We start from the raw sequence: 15229 nt of genomic DNA, 5'->3' as shown, positions 1-15229 counted from the left end.
AGAGGAATGTGTCTAAAAAAACTAAATTATTCCAACTTTATGGCTATTTACGATGATTATCTTCCACCCAGTACAAAAAAAACAAGTTAGTTAGCCAATATACTGAATAAACATGAGCCTGAAGTGTAAATCAAACACTTTAAAGTTTTGCAGCTCACACATTTATTACACCACTGCTGTCAGCAAACACTCTGTGATGAATCGACAGTATATAACCACTAAATTAAGATGGTAAAGAAAGATGAATATTTAACAACCTGCAGAGACAGATGCTGGATCTGCAGAGTTGGTGCCATGAAGGGAAAGTTACACGTTCATGTGTTTACATCAGAGCGCCATAAAGGAAAAAATAGTGTGGATGGCTTCTGTTACTGAAAGTGGCAAAGAGGAGGCAACTGCTTGATAGCATGTTAGAAAAAATATATAAAAAAAAAAAAGTCATGTCTGTGTCTGTCAGCTTGCTTCACAGTTGCCATGCCAACAAGTGTCCAAAATAAATAAATAAATAAACAAGTAAACGAATGAATGAGGCTGCAGAGTTCAGTGCAGCAACCTGTCAAGGTTTGACGGAGGTGGTTAACTTAGATGCTGCATCACTTTGCTCTCATATATATATATATATATTTTTTTAGGGGAAATAGACACAGCTTCTTGTTGGTTTTTTGGGGGTAAACTGCTGAACACGTCCATAGAAAGTGGAAAGAAAAGAGTGTAAAGTCTGTTTCTCAGACCAGAAATAGAACAGAAGAGTGTTATGTCAGGAGACGGAGACGGAGAAGGCGGCAAGCCCAAAAACACACAGGAGGATAACCGGCACACTCGGTCCACGACACGTCTCAGTTTGGTTTTTCCATATGGTCCGATTACTGCTTTAATTGAGGCCAGCCTCGTTAATTAGCACGCGGGATAAATTGGTTTGCCGGGAAAGGAAGAGAAGAAAAAAAAAAAGCAAAGTGGAGGATGAGAAGAGGTTAAGAGATGTGTGGGAGAAAATTAAGGAACAGAATGTGTCTGGAGGGGTAGAAACTATAATTGGGCGAGTAAACACACACACACGCACACACACAAAAAAAAGAAAGCAGTTAAACGCTAACATCATGCATGAATCATTACGTTGCCGTGGTGTGTACTTTACCTGGGTGCCAGGCTTTGCCAAAGGGTGTGTGTTATGTCATTAATGAGTGTGTTTGTGCTTAGGTTTGAATGTCAAATCCTCACGTTCCCAAAGGAGAACATGTGCTGCGACGAGTGAGCTGGGAATATGATAAGAAAGAAAGAAAAAAAAAAAAACTTTTGGTGATAATTTAAGCTTCTTCGTGTTATGTCGGATAAAATAAAGAGAATCATCATGAGACACAGTCACTCACAGATGAACCAGAGAGCAGCGGCAGCCAATCTGTTGGTCGCACTCTCGCAGCAGGTTGGAAGAAACGTCCGAGGTGTCACAAGATGATGAACAGCACAGAGGGAGAAAAAAAAAGTCTGTGCTACACGGATGAAACAAGGAGAAAGAAACGGCCTTTAAACCGGTCACAACTATAGAGTACAACCAGTGTGGGTCGACAGGAAAGTCGTTGGTGGCCAGAAAGAGAAAAAGACTTTACAACATGTGGCAGATTACACGCTCACACCAGGCGTGTTTTACAGCGCTGTATTCAAACTGTGCTGCGGTTTGTTGGATCAAATGAGAACAATTTCAATCAACCTCAGGTCACATTCAAATGATCAAGATGCAGCTCATTATCACGACCGGTCCAATCAGTGTGGGTCTGTTATCGCTGCGTGTTTTCAAGGACGAAAAACATAAAAGAGCCAAATTCGGGTCAGTGAGGGCAATCATCCAGTCAAACACCATCATACTGAGTGATGCTTATTCAATACCACTGTGTTACATAAAGCTTTGCAAACGGCAGTGTGAGAGAAACACTTGCTGTCTCTACTGTAGTTTTTTGTGCAACCAAAACACTCCTCCCTCGTGTTTTTAAACGGATCTGTTATATCAGTTTTCTACTACATGGTTTTAATTGTAAGACTGATTCTCAGTATGTGGTGAAAGGTTGGTGCTGAGGAGAGGAGGAGTTCTCCTCTTTGCCACTAGGGGCAGTGGTTAATGCTGAAGGTGGAGGCTCCTTCACTTTATTTTTGACAAGATGGGAATTTCTTTTAAGCTTCCACTGAATGATAATGTTGAAATGAATGCCTTTCCTTTAAAGGGGAACTATGCAAGTCTGGCTTTTTCTCTGTTTCGGTCACTTTTTTCTCTACAGAGCTCCCCCTGTTTTCAACGAAGCTGGTGACAAGGCGACCCGTGGAGCGATGTCTTCCGAGGTGGATAACATTAACAACAGATTACGGATTAACCGGCGTGTTTGTGTCGTAGTGCCATAAAGCAGTCCATGCTTCTCGCGAGACGAGATCTGGGACAGCGAGTCGGAGGCACTGCTCTTGCAAGGTTGGTTTTCGGCCAAGAGACGACACTAGGTCGAAGGCAGAGAGGCTTCATTCTCCCCGTAACAAGTCTTGGGCTGCATCCTTCCGAGGACCTATGTGGTCTATGGAGGCAACAGTTTTGGAGGAACCCCTGACAGCCGTGTCAACCGTTGGTAAATGGGACGGTCTAGCCTTCGGAGTGTTTCCTGATTGCGTCCGAACGCAATCAACGTCCTAACGTTAAACATTTGAAAAGTGGTGGCTCATATTTACACTTCCAACAGCCACTGAGCTCCATGTGTGGCCAGCGACCACGCCTCCAAGCCAGCTGCAAAGTGGAGCAACCATGGCTACAGCCGCCTCAACAATCTGCATGTTAGGTGGCTAATAACTGACGGCACCGACACACAATCTAATTTATATGGGAGGCCATGTAGCATAGGTGCGGTGTGTCCTCCAAGAACAGGTGAACAGCCTTCGAACTGGGACAGGCCTTGTCATGACGCTGTGACCAGTGTGATCGGTCTTCAAATGCGTCCTCTGAAAGATGCACACAGATTGCGACACAGTTTATAAATTTAACTCAGGAAGTCAAGTAGTGTTGTGAAATCAGATTATACACATCACTCATTAGTATGACTATGACAACTGTTAAATTTACATCAATCTATGGTAATTGGATGTAACAGCTCTGCCGTAAAACCAACTTTTTTTTCTTTTCTTTTTTTTTTTTACAAAGTTTATGATCAGTTTTTGTTGATTTACATGCACGAGGATGAAAAGGATCAGACATCACATCTCATTATGCAAATCAGTCCCAGCACTATGATTTCAAACATATAATTGTCAAAAACAACAGTACACACTGTTGCACATGCATCACAAACAGCTGTTTTGTTGGAGTCGACACATTTGAAGTTCTTCAATCTAAGCCTCTTCAGTAAATCCTCTGTCCACTGCTTGTTTTTTTTGTTTGTTTGTTTTTTTTTTTAAACTTTCTCTTGCCTGGAAGTACCTTTGGTGAGATTTATTTAGTTTTATTTGACATACGCGTTCTCTGAAAAAGGCCCGAGGCGTGTAGTTTTTGTGGGGCTTTGTTCTAGTTTCTCCCCCTACATCCAACCCTACAGCTACAGCACAATCCTTCCCTCTTCCCATCCTCACTGACACACGGTGCAGATGTCCTGTAGGAAAAAAATAAAGTCCAGACCCCACGGATCCATGATGACGTGGACAGTATAAGTTCTAATTATTGTACTTTGACTGTGCACGTCCTGCGGCCCCGTCCATACAACATCACATCACATCACAGCTGATCTCGAACCAATCAGCTTGATAATCTGACTACAGTTCAGGGCAGTGAAGTTGATCCTGCCAGCTGGGTGGTTTCAGTGTGTCTGCGACCCGGGCTGACACTCGGAGATAAAAGAGGTCACGTTTTATTCTTTTAAGTCACATCAGGGTGAGGGAGGAGGGGGTAGCGGGGGCTTTTTTCTCGGTCTGTTAATATTTTATATTAAAATCCGGGGGTTGTTTGAACCCTGAGTCCTCATGATCGACCAGGTGAGATGTCATAAATAACAATAATAATAATAATAATAACAACGATAGAAAAAAACAATCCTGCTCATCAGCTCATGACCAGCTGAACTTATCTCCTCCCAATGATCCCTATCAAAATGAGCAGCTTATATCTGTCTGAGGTTCAGCCTATTAATCTTGTCAAATGGATTCAAAGAGCAAAGATACTGCAGACAGACATGAGGCTGAGGACACGGGACCAGATGGCCTCGCAGATTGCAAGGGGGAAAAAAAAAAACAAAACACAGAGCCGTCACTAGATATAAAGAGACGAAGGAGAGGGGAGCAAGTATTTATCGCGCTGAGTAAAGACGAGAAAAGAGGGAGGGGAGAGGAGTGGAGAGGAGAGGAGGGGTGTGGATGTGAAAGGGTGAGTGCAGAGCAGGAAGTATTTGCAGGAGTGAGACGTCATGGAGAGAGACGCTCAGAGGGGAAGCAGTCAGTGAAAATGACAGGATATGGCTCCTGCTGTCACCGGCTCTAAGATGTTAAGTCGTAGTGCTTTTCCCTCTACAACTCGCTGTCATTACATGTGGCAAAAAAAATCCAGCTCCCTGTTGAATTATGGATATGTGTGTGTATGTGTGGGGTCTCAGGTGTCCAGACCACTGCAGCAACACATATATGTGAGACAACGCACACACACACACAGAGAGGACAGTGCTCCGGCTATCAGCTCTGTGCTGCGGCCGGTCATCAACTTTTAGGTACAGTAGAAATGCACATAAGAGAAGGTCGATGCGACGTCGACTCCTTTTTTCCGAGCTGAAACTTCAAAGTAAAATATAACTTGTCTTGTACGACTGCAGCGCTCAGCAGTGCTAAAAATAACAGGAAGGAGGTGGTGCAGCCATATGGTGGGAATATCAATGAAAAAGTCACGAACTGTGGCAGATAGGACAGAGCTTATAAATAAATTACTTGGGTGAAAAAAAATGACCTTCATGCAAAAACTTAATCAAGGACCTTGAAGTTCTTCTTTGCACCTGGCGTGAACTCAAAACTTTCCTCTTCACTTAATTACTGTGTGTGTGTGTGTCTATGAGTCAACATTTTAAAGATGAAAACAGTTCAGTCTTAACCTGTGGAGCTTCACTTGTGTATTTTTGTGTTACATAACATACATCCAGACCTCTTAGACATTTCATAAGGCTTTTTTTCCCCCTACCAACTACCTTTCCACTACAGAAAATGTTCAAGTATACCTTCTCTCTTCAAATATTATCTGGAATGAGATCATACATGAGAAATTAAAGCATCTGTCTCTGTCACATTAATTAGGTTATGTCATGTGATAGTGATATTGAAGACCTCCCAGTAATTGGTAGTGAGGTTATTAAAATAGAACCCACATGTTAATAATAGGCACATTTACCCTGACATTCATTTTCTCTGAAGAAACACTTTACAACCGAGTCAGACATTTTCTAATAAGGAGGAAGAAAGAGGAACAGAGGGGAATTTCATTTTCTCTTTTCTACAGGCCAACATGCTGCAGACGAGATGAAAATAGGGCCTTTGCACCGTTAAAGTGTATTTTCTATTTTTGTTCCAAAGCCATGGATGGATGTGTGTGTGTGTGTATGTGTATGTGTGTGTGTGTGTGTGTGTGTGTGTGTGTGTGTGTGTGTGTGTGTGAGAGATGTGGGAGCTTTGGTGGTTCAAGATGGTTAGCACTTTCTAACACAGACATGATCAGAGGCAGCATGTCTGCAGCTGTCCTCACTCAACCTCCTCCATCGCTTTAAAGCTCCTGCTGAGAAGTTTGCAAAGATAAAGGGAGCGGCGGCGGTGGAAGAGGAAGAGGAATCGGGTGGTGTAGATTGTTAAAATCACAAGACTGCGTCACCACTGTCACATCTAACCACACCCCCTGAGGTGGTACAACCACGCCCTCTGACCTTTGACCTGAACAAACACAACATGAGTGCACTGACCTTATTTCCTTTGCCGATTAAATGACATCGTTTTTTTTTTTTTTTATCTTATACTAAACTCCTGAGTTTGACCTTAAAAGCAAAATTGTGGCTGCATTAATTGAGTAACTTTAGTATTATTATTAGTTTGATGTTAAAATTTGTGATGTTTCCTTTTTCCATTTCATTGTGCAGAAATGTGTTTTTAATCTACACACCACTTCAGATGTTCAGTGAGTCGGCACCACCACCACAACCACCAAATGCAGTGACAGTTTCCTTTTTTCCAAGATACTTTTCAGTTTATGTATCATGATTTGACCAAACTTCACAGGGAGGAGAGGAGACATGCAAAGATCATCCCACAGCCGGACTCGAACTGGGAACATCGTGATTAAAAGACCATGTCAGACCTGTGATCACTGATCAGTCCACACAGAAATCTACACAGTCAAAAAGTTAGAGCACAGCACATAATAAACAACTGAGAGGCTTTAAGTCAGTTTATAAAGCTGTTATTTCATATTTGTTGAAGATTGTAGTATTATCAACAATAATACAGAGTTAGCTTTATCACAACATTCAATTATCTTTAATTTAGATGTGAAATAAAATGTAGCTCTTACAGTGAGGTAACATTAATATTAGCAGCTGTTTCCTGTATTTAAAAGAAACACATCCAGATAGAAGATTATTCATCATCAGAACTTCAACTGATGTTCATTCATTACCGCTGATAAGTTTCGCCACAGAAACAAAGTCAGGCAGTCAAACAATCATTGGCGGAGGTAACTGGGTGAAACTCTGGTGGGATATTTTTGGTGTTTGGTGTGTCAAAAAAGAAGGAGTGATAAAATATCAATTTGGCCAAGAGGTAAAAATTATCTAATAAAACAAGCATCAGATTAAGTTTAAGTATGAAGGTGAGGGCGTTGTGATGCCAAGAGCACTGCAGCCTCCTTCACAGTCTGATGGACGGATAGAGAGAGGGAGAGAGAAATGAAAAGGCAGGAGCTTTAAAAGCTTTGGGAAGGATTTGTATCCAATAAGCCATGCAGAGGATTAAACCATGTTAATGCAATGCCTACACAAACTGGACACAGTGCGCGTACACACACACCGATGATGGCATGTCAGCAGAATGACAGCAATAAGCCTTTATACTGTAGTATGTTAATATGGTAACACAACACTGTTGGTCTGAGGCAGTGTGTGTACACAAATATATTGTGTCAGTGTGTTTTTAGGTACTTTAACCACTGCACTGAGTCAAGGTCAGTGATCTTTGGGCCGGTGTTACCCTGAAGCACACTCACTGAGTGCATGCACCAGTCACTACTAGTACAAGTATGGGAGATGAAGCAGGAGAATGACCCATACGAAACCTTTTTAGTCTCTAATGACTCAATGTTCCAGCGTAAGGCTCAGTAATGAAGCGTCGCATTTCTACATCTACAGTAATACTCACTTCTAACACTCTGCTGACTGCAGTAGTGTCACTTTTTGTTCTTGTGTGGCCACAGTAGATTCACTATTCTAGAAACAAGTGCTGTAAAAGCTCCGCGCACGAGGACCTGCACCGTGTAGTGTCAGTGTGACTACATTTAGAGCCAATCCAGCGCCTCTATGCAAATTGACAGAGGGGAAATCGTGCAGAGCCTGGAGACCTGCATGAGCTACAGTGTCATCAGAACAAGAGGAGGAAATGTTTCAGAGATGAGCAAGCAATCATAATTTCTTTTAATCATGAATATTTATCCTCATGTTATCAGCAGAGCCTTGTCTCACTGATGTAATGCTGCTGAAGAGATGAATCTGTTCACATTAGTCGGTGAAGTGAAAGTTTATCAACAAGAATTTTGTTGATGGATTAATCACTGAAGTCATTAATGCAGAACTCATTCAATCTTACTTTATATACCACTCAGTAGATTTACATGCGCACTTATAATTTCTAAAATGACAGTGTTTGATGTAGGTCATGTAAACAGCACAGTTTGGATATTCTGAATTTGGCCTATTTTCCCAATTTAGCATTTTTCCCATTAAGACGTGGGATATGCTGATATTATTCAGGGTTTAGGAGGTTTATTCTCTGGACATGAATACAGCACATTAACAATATCTCAGTTGGGGGGTTTTACAGCAGGTTAGGACACACAGACTGTTTTCAGTCAGCTGTGCACTGTACACAAACCAGCTGGACAACAGCCTGCAATAAGGCTGAGGTAGAGATAGAAAAATGGCCCAAAGAAAAGCCAAATATCTAAACCAGAAGTAAGCGATCCGGTCGTTTTGGCTAACTTCTTGTCAGCAGATGGAGTTAGCAGTCGCCGCCCTCGTCCCTACGTCACCACATTCATGCGCATCCCTTGGCTGCACACACAGAGAGGACCGCCCCTTTATGCCGTTCTCTCTCCTCATTGGATAAAGGTTGTAGGATACAAGGAAAGTTTTCTCCTCGGCTTGTGACTGACAGACCCGTGTTTCGGACTAAACACTCTACAGTATGTAAGTGATTGCTGTCGGAAGATATAACTATTTAAGACTTATATTAACACAAATATTCCGCTTACTGCTTTAAGGATGGAAGGAGTAAAACACCGACACCGAACGTTTGGAGCATGCATGGCTTTACATAAGAACTGAATAACTTATTTTAGAAAATACATCATACAAAGATGTATGAACACAAAAATGTGAATATTTTTGATAACTTAAGGCAGACGTCTTTAACAGAGTGTCCATGGAGGTACAGCAGGGGGTCGCAGCGTTTGCGGTTGATTATACAATTTCTTATATTCATAAGATTATAATATTATATTATTGTTATATTATATTCAAAACGTCATTTTGAATAGTTTGATTGTCGTGCAGTTGACAGACATTGTTGATATTGGCATCAGTATCAGTAAACAAGGTATGTTTATGGCAGTGGGATGGCCCTGTACTCACTGTACCTTACACATGTTTAAAATAAAAACATGAATATATGAACCAGTGTCTTATTTGAATAGCTTAGTAACAAGGTGTGTTAATACATGGCACTAGGCCCAGGCCCCAGTTTAATATAAAACACAATTTTATACAATATAGTAGGGGGTCCCTGCCTATCTCTCCATTAAGGGCATAATATCATGATATATGATTTTACAGCCAAAATGATGGATCACAGTGAGAGCCTTACTATAGCGGTAAGAAATTGTTATTCTAATGATCAACAGTCCAGATGGATTGTTTTTGTTTACATTTGGCGCTGAAGATGAATTATTAGATATACGTATATCTGCTATATCAAAAGGAAAACATGGAAAAACCTTGAGATAAAGTGCAACACAGTGACTCTCAGGAGAGAGAAGAGCAAATTGACTGTGGGATGAATGAAGGCGATGGGATCGTCGCTCTTGGGACGGCTGGTCTCTCTGGCATTTTAGTGATGGACACGTTTCAAGCTGAGAAGAAATTAACCAAAACTAGAAAAGCAGTGTGGACGCTCCCTGTAGTCACTGCTGCTGGGTAAAGAAATTATTCTGAAGAAGAAGCAAAAAACACAAGAGATAAACTGCATGTTGACACTAACCTCACCTTGGTTTCACAAACACAACACAAACACTGCATGTGCGTCTGTGCTATAGCTTCTCCTGTATAATCACAGACGCTGCTTTGGCTCCGTCTTACACCGAAGTGCTTTCCATAAACAGTGGGAGATAAATGTCGACGCTTTATCTGAGACCGACAGAGGCCGCGTAATTAGCATGTTATATTTTTATGACAACAAATCATTTGAATTTCAAATGAAATGTTTTATGCATATGTACTGCACTTAACATTAAACAGTGAATTCGAGTGTCGTCACTGCGCACTCCATTGTTCACGATGTAAACTCAGAAAGAATACACACCATTTGTAAACGTCTAATTATCACTATCACTTGTAAGACGAGCTGTGTTGGTGTTTGTTTTTGTTTTTTTTAATTGGGAAAAAAATGCATCAATTAAGAGTATTGCCTGAAACATGTGAATGATCAATTAACTGAGTCGTTGGATCAAATGGCGTGAGAGCACTAGGCGCGCTAAGTGTCCTCATATGTAAATGAAAGATGGTTGTGTCATGGAAATTACTGCAACAAAATGTCAAATATATATATATATATATAAACAGTGGGGAAAATAAGAAATTGATCCCCGGCTTATTTTGTAAGTTTGCTCCCCCACAATGAAATGGACGGTCTATAGTTTTTACGGTAAATTTATTTTAACAGAGAGAGACAGAATATCAAAAAAAATAAATAATATAATCACATAAAGGTTATAAATTAATTTACATTTCATCAAGTGAAATAAGGGCAAAAATCAGCAGGGGATCAAATATTTATTTTCCCCACTGTATATATGTATATTTGGAGATGTACTTTCCTCAATCAGTAAGTTGCATTAAGATCAAGATCTCATTTACAAGTGAGACCTGAAGTTTCATTGATTTAAATATACAGACTATATATACTGTCTTTATGTAAACAACAATCAGATTGTGCTTTTAAATATGGATTAAGATTCAGAGGCAAGTAGAACGGTAAGATGACAACATGTCTTGGTTTTTTATATGACTATTTGTATTGTTTGTTTCCTATTATGAAAACTCTGCAGCTGTTGCTTTTGATTAAGAGTAAAACATGAGACAGGATTGTTTTTAAAGTGTAGCACCATGTTCGTCCCTGCTGAAATCACTGTTTATGTTTTATTAGTTGATTTTATTTTGTGTGTCTAATGCTCACATCATCCGACACGAGGTATTCACCCAGAGAGTAAATGGATTTCCAGTCAAACGCGATGAAAAAGCGTTTTTCTTTTTCATTAGGGGCTCCGGCCCTCTGATGCTCTACGCCCTATGCACGACTCCTCCCAGCAGTGTAGTTTTCTTTAGGTAGTATTGATCCAGTATTGAACCGATCGATATCTGCAGAGGTCAGCATTTGCTCAAAAAATGTAATAAATGTGTTTTCGAATGCCAGGCTGTGAAAAAAGTTAGGCTTTTAAACTTTTCACCCCGTGATGTTTTCAGTGTTTCCCTGACGAATGGGTCACTGTTATGTATAGAGCCGTGTACATCGAAGCAGCCCAGCGGAGCAAAGAATCACTAACGCAGCGGCTGCAGAGAGGATATTGATCTGTACCTCTTTGGTTTGTTCAAAAACTGAGGAGCTACTATCAATGTCACTGGAAATTTAACAAGGTTCACAATTATGGCTGCTCCCCCGAAAAATCGTTCTTGTTCTCCTCCTCAGGCACTTTCCACGAGAAATTACACAAATGCTTCATTTGACTCTTGCCTCATACAGTTTAATTTGCTTTCTGAAGTGCAACAACTCTCAGGCCTGTTTCAAAGTGCTATATAAATCTGGTAAAAACACAAAACTATAGGGAGGGACATGCCACAGATGTTGATATCGATTGCTGTCTACAGTAGCCTATCACACTGAGTGTACATCAGAGGGGACATATTATGGAAATATAACTTTTTGAAGGCTCTTTAACATATATTTGGGTGTCGCCTTCTGGTCCCCAAAATGTGAGACAAAAAAATCTGTAATGTGCAGGCTCCCTAGATTGAAATCCACTTGGTTTTACGAGCTGTTTCCTCAGTTGTCTTCCGGTGATGTAACTAGGACTCGTATTTGCATAATACCACCCCTACCTGGTACAGGTAGAAGGGGCGGGGCAAGCAGTGGTTAATTTGCATTTAAAGGGAACGGCACTAAAATCAGCTGTTCTGAACAGGGTTGAGAGGATGAAAAGAGCTGTGATGTTTGATCCTTGGGTATTTTGACCAAAGCATGTCACAGATATGCCTTTAAGACACCTGGGAACAATTTTACTTTGTGGAAAAGGGGCATAATATGTCTCCTTTAAAGCCCAATTATGTAGGATTAGCGGTACTGGTACTCTGGTTGAGAAGAGCAACTGTCTGCTACCTCGTTCCTAGAGAAGCACAGTGGCCTACGTGAATTTGTTGCCATTGCATGTACAGGTGCCTTTCTGTCGCCGTTGCAAGCTCACCAGAGCTGGGTGAGAAGCACAGGGAGACTAAGCTTAAGCTTGGTCTATGGAGTTTAACGGAGCTGCGGTGTACCAGGACTAGGGATGGGTACCGAAATTCGGTACTTTTTTGGTACCGACCGAATTCCCACCAAAGTACCGAGTATCGATTCACATAAAGTCAATCGGTACCACATTTCGGTACCTGAACGCACCTTCGTCGTGCGTCAGCGAGAGTGCAGTCTGCATGAGCACCGCACACGCCCCCTCCTCCTCCCTCTCTCTCTCTCTCTGAAATGAGACAGAGAAGCGGCAGCGCCAGCCCGTCGTTTTAAATCACTACCTGAAAAACAGCCGTCCGTCATTTAACGTGAAGAACGGACTGTTGTGACAATCCGTACCGAAGCGGTCCGGTCCCGAGTCCCGTTTCTCATCACAGCGGCGCCATTCAAGTCCTCGTCACGTAATGAGAGCAGATCTAAACGAGGATGAAGTCTCCCACTCTCCTCTTGTCAAAATGTGAAGTCCACATGTTGCAGAGTTTGCACTGCATTTCAGTTTTGTTTTTTTTTTGACCAAGTTTCACACAGAGCTTTCTGATGGCTGTAGGAGTCTCTCCATGTTTCTCCTTTTCCCACAGTAAAAACGGACATTTTTTCAGACAAGACGACAGTCTCATAAACTTTTTTTTTTTTTTTTTCATTGAATGACTATTCCATTATATTAAAATCATTGCCCATCCCTAAAACATAAAATACACTTAAAGGCTGGGGAGTTGTGATGTTGTTAGGAGGTTAATATTAAAATTTTAGACATTTTTATTTTTAAATTTTTTTTAATTACCACACACAAAAAGTACCGAAAACAGGTACCGATTGGTACCGGTATCGGTTCCCAGGTACCGAGTATCGATACCGTATCGATTCAAATGCAAAAGGTACCCATCCCTAACCAGGACCACGGTGTTCCTACCCGCACAGGAAAGTTACATAGTGCAGTTGCAGCTGGCGCAACCCCGCTCAGACTTAAGTGGCGGCACCATTCATCCTACATACCATTTTTCTACCACTTAAATTAGTTTAGAAACATTATTTTAAAGTTGAAAAACTACATAGTGTTGCTTTAAGCTCCACCTGTGGCATTGGTCTGCAGCTGTGTGTGTGTGTGTGGGGAGACTTCACACACCTGTGGACCTCAGTGATGAGAAGGGCGAAGGTGACACAGGAAAAAAAAGCGATGAAAACTGTTTTGGACCGAGACCATGCAGACTGAGCAGAGAGCTGAAGGAGGCAGTTGTGCTAGCAGGGGAGAGATGCAGGTTCATCCCCACAGAGTTAGCACAAGCTCACACAGTATTGACAGAAGTAGCTCACAGCTCAGGGGTTGTGTCACTGTGACAGGCAGGATTTATATTTAAGGGGGAAGGATGTAAAAATTGAAGAAACAATTGTAATTGGATGCAAAATTAGGAACGCCCTTGTGTGCAGGATGAGTCATCAAACGTCTGAAGAGAACATACATCGATTTATGATGTAAAAATACTCAGATTTCCTTTTGAGATGTGAATTTGGCAAATATCAACAGATAAATGAACAATTAAAACATGTGGATTAAAGCTGGGAAAAGACAGTTTTCATTTCATGGCGTCTTTAAACAGAAATATGTGAAAGACAGACAGACAGCCGACTTCCTTAACAGGCTTGTTTTGCTGCACAACAGGATGGACAGCGTTTGTGTGTGTGTGTTTCTCCTATGGAAAGTATCACAGAGGAGATTTGTGCTCAGAATGAAATTAATCCAGCGTGAAATCAAGAGTCCAGTGTTGTACCTCGGGGACGCCCACAGAGGACACTCATGATGCCGAGCACCGCGGCGATGTTCCATCAGAGCTCCGTGCTCTGCAGGCAACACTGTGCATGCGTCTGCATGACAAAACATGCCCTTTCATAGATGCAACTGCACGCGCAGCACTGGTACACTTACTGTACTCGTGTTACATTCAAACTGTTTAACATCAAATACGCTGACATTTCTATTCTGATCAGTATTTTTTTTTGTTTGGCCCCAGCCAACAATAGCCCTCAGAGATTTATTAGCCCGTACAAAAGGACAAGTTCTGCCTCCCACAGATTCATACTTGTTTTCTATCTGACAGCAGCGCTCAGTCTAAACGCCCTGAAGAGCCATCGTAGTTCAATCCAGACAAGGTCAAGGCGTGCTGTCTCTCTGTAGCCTATGAGATAATTCTCCTGGCAGTTAAGATGTTATATGTTTCAACATATCCAACAACAACAACATCAAGCAGGCCACTGTCTCCTGAGCGCCGGCTCTCCGATCGCTCTCAGCTGAGCAGAAGATGCTAACACAGGCTCTCAATGAAGACAGATTATCGCTGCCCTGAGGGCTTGAAGGAAAACAGAGGTTGTAAAACACCTTACCTTATTGGGGGGACTGCAGAGTTTGCTGCTGAGGTCAGGGAACAACAGGCTCAGGGAGGAGGAAATCCTGTAACACAAATAGATAGATAGATGCTTTTATTGTCATTGCGCATTTCCATACAATGAGACTTCCTTTGAGAGCAGTCGCTGTCATCATAGCAGCATTTTAATAAATACTCATAGAAAGGCTTAACCCTAAATAAAAAAAAAATAAACATAAAAAAACCTAATGAAATGTAAAGTGCAGTGTGTAGGTGCATGTCCAGTAGGTACCACAGTCCACGTCAGAGCTTTCACTGGCCTGGGGAAGAAGTTTTATCTCAGTCTCAAAGACCATTCATTCTGTAACAAACTGTAGATCTGACAATGCAAACTCATTCACTCAAATCACTTTATATTTATTGCCTACAAAAGCACTGTCAGTGGAATTTGAGTGGCCAACACAGTTTTCAATTGCGAATATGGAAACTATTATAGTGCTCTGATCATATGTTTGATTGTCTGCTTATTGTCCGGACAACTTTTTTTCCATTTATTTGGAAAAAATCAATTAGCTTTGTGAGATAGGCAAACTTGCACACCTACAGAGATAAAGCACTTCAATTATAAACCATAGATTAGATAGAGGAAATGCTTCCACGGGCAGCAAAACCTCCAGGAAGTCATTATCATGAATCAGCAGAAATATGTTTCTACATGATATAACTTTTAGATATTGTTCTTTGACAGCAGAGACACAGATTGCTGTGTACAGTGAAAACAGGTAGACCAGCCCTTTATACTTGTATGTCTTTTCATATGATGACATTCAGAGAGAAGGGACATGCAC

The 15229-nt window shown here is 41.4% G+C and overlaps 1 protein-coding gene across 2 annotated transcripts in view; it reads right to left on the bottom strand.

Annotated features, from left to right (window-relative positions):
- The window catches only part of dlgap4b (discs, large (Drosophila) homolog-associated protein 4b), an 89516-nt gene extending 75100 nt beyond the window's left edge, over positions 1-14416 (bottom strand). For both annotated transcript variants that reach the window (XM_085775966.1, XM_085775967.1), the window contains exon 1: positions 14401-14416. The gene's annotated coding sequence lies outside the window, so the exon portion shown is untranslated. The remainder of the gene's footprint in view (positions 1-14400) is intronic.
- Positions 14417-15229: the final 813 nt, after the last annotated feature.

Source organism: Trachurus japonicus, chromosome 5 (genome assembly GCF_045865225.1).
Source record: "Trachurus japonicus isolate A0001 chromosome 5, Traja_1.0".
Classification (NCBI taxonomy): domain Eukaryota; kingdom Metazoa; phylum Chordata; class Actinopteri; order Carangiformes; family Carangidae; genus Trachurus; species Trachurus japonicus.
The sequence above is the reverse complement of the archived record's forward strand: the minus strand, read 5'-3'. Positions and strand labels throughout refer to the sequence as shown.